Source organism: Hydra vulgaris, chromosome 05 (genome assembly GCF_038396675.1).
Source record: "Hydra vulgaris chromosome 05, alternate assembly HydraT2T_AEP".
In the NCBI taxonomy this organism is placed as follows: domain Eukaryota; kingdom Metazoa; phylum Cnidaria; class Hydrozoa; order Anthoathecata; family Hydridae; genus Hydra; species Hydra vulgaris.
The window spans coordinates 26435268-26446499 of record NC_088924.1 but is presented as its reverse complement, the minus strand read 5'-3'; the positions used below and the strand labels follow the sequence as shown (position 1 = coordinate 26446499).

Sequence of the window (11232 nt, the reverse complement as noted above, 5' to 3'; positions counted from 1 at the left end):
AAGAAACTGTTTGCACTCTTGATCTTCTTTGATCATGCAGAAAAACTCGATCTTCTTGTCGTGTTTTTATATCCTTGCTGTTATCCTTCGGAATTTGCTCATCACAATCCTTTCGAGCAATATCAAACAATTTATCTAACTTGTTTGTAACCTCCTCCCTCTTTTTAATTGCTTTTGCACCCAATGTGATGCTTAGATTTTTCCAGTTTCTTTCTTTCAACTTCTAAAGCCACTATTTTTGTGTTAAACAAATGATTTTACACCATCTAGTTTTTTTAATATTATCAGTGTCTAGCATTAATGAAGGTTTGGTGGCTCTAATATCTGTGCATTATAATTAGACTATCAAAGATGCTGTGAAATTGTTTTTACAATTCTTCAATGGATTATTTTTAAAGATATAAAAGAACAGATTAACATAATAAAGTCTGTTGATATTTCATGGAATGAGTTTCAGGCTTTTAAAGGTGTTGATGACCTGCGCCTTTCAGGGAACAGTTAAAATCTCAACAAAAATTATAATATAAAAATTAATAGAAAATAGAATTCAAATCTTGTTTTAAGAAAAAATTAAAAAATTAATTGTTTTAAGAAAAAATTAAGAAATTATTAATTTCTTGAATTAAGAATTAATCTTCCTATTACAAGTTTTTTTTTATTTCTTTTATTATTTTAAGAAATAAATATTCTACACTACGGACAAGAAATTATAATCTTGTTGGAAGATATTTTTTTCTTAGAATTAGAATTTTTCTTCTTATATTAAGAAGTTAGTACTTTTTGTTTTAAGAAAAAAAGTACCTATACTACGGACAAGAAATATTATTCTTGTTTTAAATTTTTTTTTCTTAATTCAAGATTTAGGATTTTACTGTGTATATAGGAAAAACTCGGGTATAATGGGGTACTTAAGGAAAAGTCATCAAAAAACTGGCAAAAAGAATTAAAATGAAAACAATTTTTTTTCACCGAAATCGAATCTCAAGATCTTTTGTTTCTAAGAAAGAACTCGAATCACTGCACCACGGCTGTTCTGAAGTTATTTTGCATTTTCACTAGTAACCGTTACAAATTGTTCCGTATATGGACTAGTTTCATGTATAATGCCTAATTTTCTGTTGTATTTATAACCACACATAATGATTACGTATTTTATTGATAAAATGAAAGAATTTATTTATTTTTAAATGAAGAAATTATTTACCATGGATTTTACTTTAATATTAATAATGGCTTCACTTAATTTAACAATAGATTGTTTTGTTAAAACAATCATTTTTATTAAAATTGAATTAGAAGGCTAAATATTTATAATGAAAAAAAAGTATTAAGTAATTCAAAATCACCATAAAAAATTAATTTATAAATTAGTGGTTAGACACAATATCTAAAAAAAAAGTTACTTTTGGACCCCCCCCCCCCTCGCTTCTTTATCAAAAATTAGGTACGGAGGGGAGGGAAATACTTTTATAGAGTTCTAACTTTGGCCTCTAACTCAATCTACTTTTGAAATTTTATAAATCGTAGATTACAAAGTTTTTGATTTTCAATCGACAATTTTTGATTTTTATATTTACACCAAATAAAACATGTACTACTAATTTTCTAACCTACTAAGTTGTTCATCTACTGTATTTTTGACCTACTGAATTTTAACCCACTAAATATTCAACCTACTGCATTTTCAATTTTATAACTACGTCTTTCAGGTTTGTATTTTGTATATTTTGTTGTTAATTTGAATACGATTCAAACTTGATCAGCCTTGGCGCAGTGGTTGAAGCGCCTTTTTCAGAATCGGGAGGTTCGATGAATGCTTGGAAAACTGATTGTTATTTTAAAAAAATTGATTGTTAATTTAAAAAAAATTGATTTAAAGAAATATTGATTGTTAATTTAAAAAAAAAAAATTCTTAGTATAAAAAAATCATCGTTAAAAGTACTGACCAGATAATCGGTTGAAAATTAATATATCTCAAATCGGTTGAAAACGAAAATCTATAAAATAAGTCGAAAAATATATCGGTCGAAAACGAAAATGTCATAAATCGGTTGAAATTAAAAAAGAATATAATTGGTTAAAAACAATTTAGACATCAGTAGGTTATCTGAAAATTAGTTCCACTTTTAAGTAGATGTTGTTTTTGTAACTTAATAGGTCGAGAACTTTGTAGGTCTAATTGACACGGTTTCAAATAGAATACTTTTGTAAGTAGTAAAAATTTTGTCATCATATGTCATGCATGTTTCTTTGGATAATTTTAATCACCATATAGTATGTATGTTTCTTTAAGTAATTATTATCATCATATTTTTTATATTGATTTTAAGTTAGCAGCCGTGGTAGAGTAGTTAGAGTTCTGGCTTTAGAAATGGAGGTTTGTGGTTTGCATCATTTTTAAGGAAAAAGGCGTGAACTTCCCGGTTAAATATTATTCCGCAGTGCTCTGTGATAAAACCGTAAGTTTTTCTTGGAGTACATAAAGTAACTAATAACAAAAAGCTACTCTTAGTATAAAATTGGTGCTATAGGTGTTACGTTAGTTTGACCTTGCGTTAAAGTAAAAGTCGCGGTTGCACACAAATGATTGCTCTTTGGACTAACGTTGAAGTTGTGCATGTTTTACATGGAAGCGTTATGTAGGCTGCTGTTAAAAAAAAAGAAGATATAATATTAAAAAAAAATAGTGAAAAGATTTATTATATAGCCAAAAAAAAAAATATTTAAAAATACAAACTGTCAGAAAAGCATATATATATATATATATATATATATATATATATATATATATATATATATATATATATATATATTTAATATATATATAATATATATACATTTAATATATATATATATTTAATATATATATATATATATTTAAAAAGTTTTAAAATGTATTCTACAAAATATAGTGTTCAACAGAGCAATTATAAATTAGTAGAAAATCACTTAACAAAATTTTTTTCTGATTTAACATTGTGTTTCATCAATAAAGGACTCATCAGAAATGAATGATCAAATTAATTAAACTTCAATTTTATACCAAAAATTAAATTACAGGAAGTCGCAAATGTTTTAACTACTGTAAGTTTTCACACATTTTAGGAATTTATTAATTTAGATTTATTAAGTAAAATAATCAATATAAAAGATTTAGGCCTTTATCGCGACGACAGTCTAATAGTAATGCGTAAAAAATCTGGTCCGCAACTCAATAAAATTAGAAAAGATATTATAAAAAATTTTCAAAATATTGGCTTTTAAATCGAAATATCCATAAATTTAAAAATCGTGAACTTTCTTGATGTCACATTTAACCTCTCTGAAAATTCATATAAACATTTCAATAAACCAAACGACGAATTATTGTATATTAATATTAACTCTAATCATCCACCTCAAATTCTAAAACAAATCCCGATTTCAATTAATAACAGGCTTAACCAAAACTCCTCTAATGAAAATGTATTCAATTCCTCCAAACGAATATTTAAAGATGTTCTTAAAAAAAGTGGTTTTGAAAATTTTGAACTAAGATTTGACCCTTAAAAAAAAGAATAAAAAAAAAGCGAAATAGAACTAGAAATGTAATTTGGTTCAATCTCCCATATAGCATAAATGTTTCCATTAACATAGGAAAATTTTTTTTAAAAATGGTCGATACTCATTTCCTGCCCTCTAATAAATTACATAAAATTTTTAATCGAAATACATTTAATGTTAGCTACAGTTGCACAAAAAATATGAAAAGAATTATAAAAGGTCAAAATAATGCTTTGTTAAACAAAAAAGAAATCCTAAATGAAAAAACTACAAAAAGTTGTAATTGTAAACAAAAAAACAATTGTCCAATGAGTGGAAGTTGTTTATCAAAAAGTGTGGTATGCAAATGTGTTGTTTCTTCTAAGAATGTACGTGATAAACAATATATTGCCATAACAGAGGGTAAATGGAAAAAACGTTTTGCCAATCATAAGCTTCTGCCAATAATAAGCCACGTTTTGCCAAATTATTTTTTAAAAATAAAAAGTATTCAAAAGCCACCTTGCTGTCAAAGTATATATGGGAATTAAAAAAAAAGTCAGAATTAATTTTAAAATGCAGGCACGAAAATAAGTTTCTCCTAAAAGCTATAAAAATAAATAAGCTCAAATAAAAGTTACATTAAGTCCCCCTTTTAAAAAACATTTCTTTAAAAAAGCATAAGCAATCATTTCGAAAAATTTTTTTTTCATATTAGTCAGCAAATTCCGCAAATGTGCGAAAATTTACAGTAATTAAGACATTTGCGACTTCCTGTAATTTAATTTTTGGTATAAAATTGAAGTTTTATTAATGAGATCATTCATTTCTGATGAGTCTTTATTGATGAAACACAGTGTTAAATGAGAAAAAATTTTTGTTGAGTGATTTTCTACTAATTTATATAAATATATATATACATATATATATATATATATATATATATATATATATATATATATATATATATATATATATATATATATATATATATATATATATATATATATATATGTATGTATGTATATATATATATATATATAAGGGAAACTGGTGCAAAATGATTTTTTGAAAATAGACCTTGTTCTGAGTGTGGAAACAACTAAATAGTACAAATTTTAGCAAAATTTGTTTTGTCTAAGTAAATATGACTTAAAATGGACCTCGATGTAACTTTATTATTTCATGCAATATGCTGAAGTTCAACTAATTTAGAACTAAGTATAATTAAAACTTTTGAATTTTGAAATGTGGGCATTTTTTTTAGATGTGGCACTGTTTTTAGCAATATGCCACCAATGGGGAATAATGGGGTATGAAATATGGGGCATAATGGGATATTTCCTATTTTGCCCCAAGTGTTTTTAAATAAATTGTCGATTAATTATATATGACATTTTTATGAAAATAAAATAATTTTTTATCCTGAATACATTTAAGTTCCACATAATATATATCTTCTATTTATATTTTAGTTCTTATATATATATGAATGTGTGAGTGAGTGAGTGTGTGTGTGTGTGTGTGTGTGTGTGTGTGTGTGTGTGTGTGTGTGTGTGTGTGTGTGTGTGTGTGTGTGTGTGTGTGTGAAAAATACTGATTTTAAAAAAGCATGTGAAAAGCGTAAGTTTAAATTATTAGTTATTTATTTTAGTATAGATGCAATGTATTTAAAAAATCATCGATATTATTATTCTTTAACTACTTATATGTATTATAACCAAACACAAAACTGACTGATTAAAGATTATGACTGGTATAAAGGTTTCATGGAGAGACATTCCAAGCACTTGTCACTTTGTAAACCCTCCGGTTTACATCAGTTGCTCGTGCCGTGGGCTTTAACCGAGTCGATGCGAATTCTTTTCTTTCTTTACTGTAAGAAGTTATGGATAGAACCAAGCTACATATAAAAAATATCTGGAATTTTGACGAAAACGGTATTTCTACAGTTCCAAATTGTCTCACTAATTTGGTTTAAAGCAAAGGAAAGAGACAAGTTGGTTCACTCACTTCAACTGATAGAGATCAATTGTCAGAGCTGTTATTTGCTCTTCAGTAAGTGGTAGGTACATGCCACCTATGATGATCTTTCCTAGTAAACAAATGAAGCCAGAATTTATGGATGGAGCACAACCAGGTATTATAGCTGAACGTCACTCAAGCGGGTAGATACAAAAAGAGTTGCTAATTGTTTGGTTAAGAAAATCTAATCAAAATTCAGGGGCCAAAATAAGCTCTCCAGTTCTACTTATTTTAGATGTGCATAAATCTCACACAAAAAGTATTTAATTGATTAACATTGCAATAGAGAACCGTGTAATTCTTTTGTGTTTGTCTCCTTATTGCGCACATCACATGCAACCCCTAAATTTGGCTTTGTTGAAGCCACTTAACACTTTCAGTGACCACAATACCAGGAAAAGGTTAAGAATAAATCCTGCGCGCATGGTCACTTAATATCAAATGTTTAACAAACCTTTCTCTTTTTCAATATATTTATTGACATCTGATTTACAAGTAAATGGGCTGCCTTCTAATTTTAAACATGCAGAAATTTCTTGGACGCTTAATGTAAAGCTTGGAGTTTATTTTTTTCTAACCAGCTTTGTCTCAGTTGTTTCTACCACTAGTTCAAACTGTATTGTAACAATGGGACACATTTCCCGAAACATTTCTAAATTACCTGGAACCTTGGTTTCAATATTTAAAGATATTACTATGAGGAATTTTTGAAATTGACGGTATTTCCGAAGACGATTGCAATGAGTACCACGCTGATGCTTAAGCTCAATGTTATTTGTAATTGTTTTATCAACAACAAAAATTTGATTAAAAACGTAATACATCAGCTATTCTATCGTTGTATCTTTTTCCAAATCCATACTTGACTTCATTAAAGACAAGATACAAAAACAACTCTGAGTAAAGGCAACTTTGTATGATAAAATTCGTCAACTACAGGGAAATTTCTAAAGAAGATTTATAAAGAAGTTAAATAATTTTGATTTATTTGTTTACTAGTTTATGATTTATTTATTTACTAGTTTATTACTTTTTGTTGCAATATTTTTCATTTTATTCGGTATCTAAATTTAGATTTCAAAATTAATAGCAAAGTATTTTCTAGTGAAAGCAAAATTTTCACTACTCGGTGTAGTTAAGGCGATTTACAAATTATTCGAACTCTTTTATCTGAAGTTAATATGATTTTATCAGCGTATTATGTATAAACAAGAGCTTTAGATGTTATAATTTTTTTTTGCAAAATAATATAAATAATATAAAAATATAATTTTATTCTATCAATTTTCACAAAAAATACTAAGATTCCAACCAAGAAAGAATTTATAATTATGGAAAATTGCCAATAAATGTTTCACCTAAAAAACGTATTTATTTAAAATCTTATTCAAATTTGGATGAGAGATTGTGATTTTAAGAAGATTTTTTAAAAAAAAAAAGAATCTTCGGTCTTGGTTTTTTCGCAACAAACATTTATATTTTATGATACCGCAAAATTTATTATTTTAATTTTTTTCGGTTTTCATAATTCACAGACCTGATCATCGAACTATGTCTTAGTCGACAAAACATCATACAGACGCTGTAATATTTTAAAATTGCCTTAACTACACCGAGTAAGTAATACTTACTTTTGTTAAAACGCAACTTTTATCAATTTCAACTCAAAGTTATCCAATCAAAATTTAAATTGCATAAGTTTTAACATAAAGTTGCGTAACTTTACAAGCAAAGAATACTGCAAAGATTTTTAGTTTTTTAATCTTTAAATAAAAGTTAAAAATAGAAATGGAAGGTCGACCGCAAAAAAATAGCAGAAACTAAATTATTTTTTGAACTTTTCTAAAAAAATTACTTATGAAAAATTGGTTAACCAAAAACTATAAAATTTTATTATAGATGGTGTTCTACTGACGTCACGATGTAAACATTGTTACTCTGACGAAGTCTTGTAGGTCAAACAAATGCGCATTAGTTTAACGCAAGGCTTATTACTACCCAGCCGGCACAAACACGTCTTCTAGACGTTTTTTTTGCATCTTAAATGTTAACACTTTTAAATGTCTAAATTCAGATAAATATAAGACATTTATTAATAGTCATCTTTTAGACAGCTTGAGAGCTGTTTTTCGTCGTCCCAAAGATAAATGTCTTATAGTTATCTGAATTTAGACGTCTAAAGGTGTTAACATTTTAGATTCTAAAAACACGTGTTTGTGCTGGCTGGGTATTATCTGTTAATGTGGTTTCATCGAAAAAACAGTTAAAAAGTTTATTATTTTGAATAAATTTATGTAGAATTTAATTCTCTTTCTCATGATATAATTAATTTTTTTTGTTCAAACTAAAACTCAATATTAAATAACTTATTTTCTAAACACTGTCAGACAAGGTAATTAACCTTAGCAAAAGTAAATTGTAAATAATTTGAACAATAATACAATACAAACGAGCAAAACCACAAACTTAGGAGAATGTGTGATTTTAGAGGCAATCAACACTCGTACAAAAAGTAGAAGATCCAAATGACTACGATTTTACTATAAACTAAAATACAATAAACTTCAAGTTGTTGAAAATTTATGTTTACCTTTAGCTGAAATTCCAGAATTTTTTTCATAAGACATCAACTTTTTATTTACAATTTAACTCTTAGCTTGGTTGATGGTCATAAATTAAACTTTAAAGTTAAAAGCTGTGTGTTTAAAAGTAGTTGCTCTTTGCATTGAACCCTGCAGTTAAGAAAAGTATACGCAATTAATGAAAGTTTGATATAAAGGTCTTCATTGGTTTTAAGATATGTAAGAAGTAAAAAATACGAATCGAATCAAAAAATTTTTAAAATAAGTTGTAACATTTCAAGGACTTTTACGTATAGTACAAACATGCTGCATGTTGATCTCCTGCCACCAAATAAACACTTCTAAAAGCATATGAAGCTGTTACAGTATTTTTTATGGCTTGCGCTGCTTAAAGAAATGAAAAAACTGGAGAAAAGGCCATTCATCATTTAATAGAGTTGTAAAACCTCATAACAGTAATAAAATAGTATTCAGGTATTGTCAGAGAACAGTGAATCATGTAAAATTGAGGAATGTAGATAAAAATATTATCACTTAATAAATTGATTTTACTTCATGGATTTGTTAGCAAAGTTTACATTTACATTTTACTACAATTTACATTACACTTACATTTTACTACATGGATTAATATACAACACCTAAGTTATAGCTTGTGCAGTTCTGTCTTATTTCATTGAATTCATTGATGCATTTTTAACTATTTTTGATGTCTGTAAACAAAAATACCTCAAGCAAAGTTTTTACTCAAAGTTTAAAATGAGGGAAAATCCTAAAAGCAGAAAGAGTTAGTTGAATAAAGGTTCCATTCGAAAAGGAATTTGAGTTTTTGTAACTTATTAGTTATTTTTGCTTTCATTTTTGCGTTTTCTCAAAACAAAATTTTTCAATATGTACTTGTACTTGAAAATATGCTCAAATCTACACAAAAATGCCATATCAATATTACTTTTTTAAATTATATATAATCAACTTTTTTAGGATTGTTTAATTGTGTACAGTTTTTTTTTTCATTATCAATTTAAAAAATCTGTTTCAAACTCAACAAAAGTGTAGTCTTTTTTCTTTCTATAAGAACCATTACAATAATAATAAGTCTATAAGATATCAAGGTTAGAGATGATAAACCCCAAAAACTTAAAATTAGTAGTAAATGTCCATGAAATCCACCACAAAAAAAGATCTTCAGCAAGTCGTCGAATTTTTATTTCCAAATCCGTAATATTATATTTTTTTATTTCAACGAATGGTGTTTAGCTGTATATAATGTTGTGAAAATGGAGGAACATGATCAAACATTACAGGCTGCTACTGTAATTCAGTATGTTACAAAATTACAGTTTGTTAGTGGGGTAGACCTGTATTAATTAAAATTTGACGAATAAAACACAATCATAAATCACTTCTTTCCGTGGAGTACTTCCGTAAAGGATGCACATATGTTTAGCAGATATTGTATGCCTACAAATAATTTATTTATGGATGAGCCTAAATATATTTATTGTTGAAGCATACAAAAAAATTAATAAGGAATATCAATATCATAGAGATATTTATTTTGTTCCTTATAAACTGAACTAAAAAAAAAGCATAAAAAAGTTGCTGTCTAAAAGTACTTAAAAATCCTGGTACATACTACATTTCAAATTATATATATATATATATATATATATATATATATATATATATATATATATATATATATATATATATATATATATATATATATATATTTATCTATATATGTACATATATATATAAATATATATATATCATTAATTGTTCAGGTGAGACACCTTTAGAGTTAAAGTAAGCAGAGCATACCTATTAACTAATTACCTATTAACTGCTGCAATCCACTTGTAGCGCCTTTGACAACTCAAGCGTTTTACTATCTTGATGCTTAGTAATAGCAAGAAAGCTATAGAAAGATATCTTGTCACCGCCAAACAAGTACTAAGCACAGTTTTACTGACAAGAAGAAAATAATTTATCGTTTCTATAAAAAAAAAAAATTTTTTACACACGTTTCAAAACAATCTCTTTTAAAATGTATAATGAAAATAAATAAACCAACTTTCTATAATTAAAAAATCTCTTTATTAAAACTTTTATTTTCACCTATAAAATTCGAATTAGAAAAGTTGTATATAGAACACATTATCTTCTCAATAAAAAGTCTGTTTCATAAAACATAATTTTTATTGATAAGATAATTTGTCAATAAAAAGTCTGTTTTATGAAAAACATTCCTGACATGACAGCAAAAAGATACACATAATTTCAACAATTTGAAGTTTATAATAAAATTATAATCATTTGGATCCTCTGCAACTCGTTTACATCTTTAGTACGAGTGTTGATTGCCTCTAAAATCACGCATTCTTCTAACTTTGTGGTTTTGCTTGTTGCCAAATATTATTGTTATTAATTATTATTAAATACTTGTAATATACTGAAGCAATTTAATAAGTAATTCAGCATATTATTTATATACATAGCATTTTAAAATATTAATACAATTTAATAAGTTATCAAGGTATGTTATCTAAATAATTGTAATTAAATACGATATGCTAATTAACGCTCGCTTTGTTTACTTTATTTGCCATACAGTATGGCGGCCGCGAATTTTAACGTCACGCGATAGAATACCATCTATAGTGTGTTTCAACAGTGCCTGATCAAGGACAGTAGCGTAGCAACAAAAAATAGGCCTCCCCGCAAACTTTTATTCTGGGCCCCTAAATTACTTCTCTGCTCTCTCTCTCCCCCCTCCCTTTTCTTTTCTTGACAAAAATTATACATGAAAACGTAAACCTTATTTATAAATACAACTTTCATTTAATTAAATAGGGATCAGTATGTCACACTATGCAAGTCTACTATGCATTAAATCTAATAAATGTTTTTTTCTTTTCTTTATTGCTGCAAATTGGTCAATTACACCATTTAAGTTTAATCAATCTGCTATTTCTGCTTCAGTAGCTATTAAGTCTCGGGTTGACAAAATGATATGCGCCATTAATGCAAATAAATTAAAAAATATTATATTAAAGGAAACCAAGAGACTTATAAAAGAACAAGAAAAAAACTTCGAAA

General features: G+C 26.9%; 1 long non-coding RNA gene across 1 annotated transcript; it reads right to left on the bottom strand.

Annotated features, from left to right (window-relative positions):
- Nucleotides 1-2448: 2448 nt before the first annotated feature.
- On the bottom strand, nucleotides 2449-10690 carry LOC136080024 (uncharacterized). The gene is made up of 2 exons (XR_010638387.1): nucleotides 9970-10690; nucleotides 2449-2648 (listed from the first exon to the last, which is right to left on the bottom strand). It is a non-coding gene; the product is annotated as an uncharacterized LOC136080024 (long non-coding RNA).
- Between the last annotated feature and the right edge of the window lie 542 nt (nucleotides 10691-11232).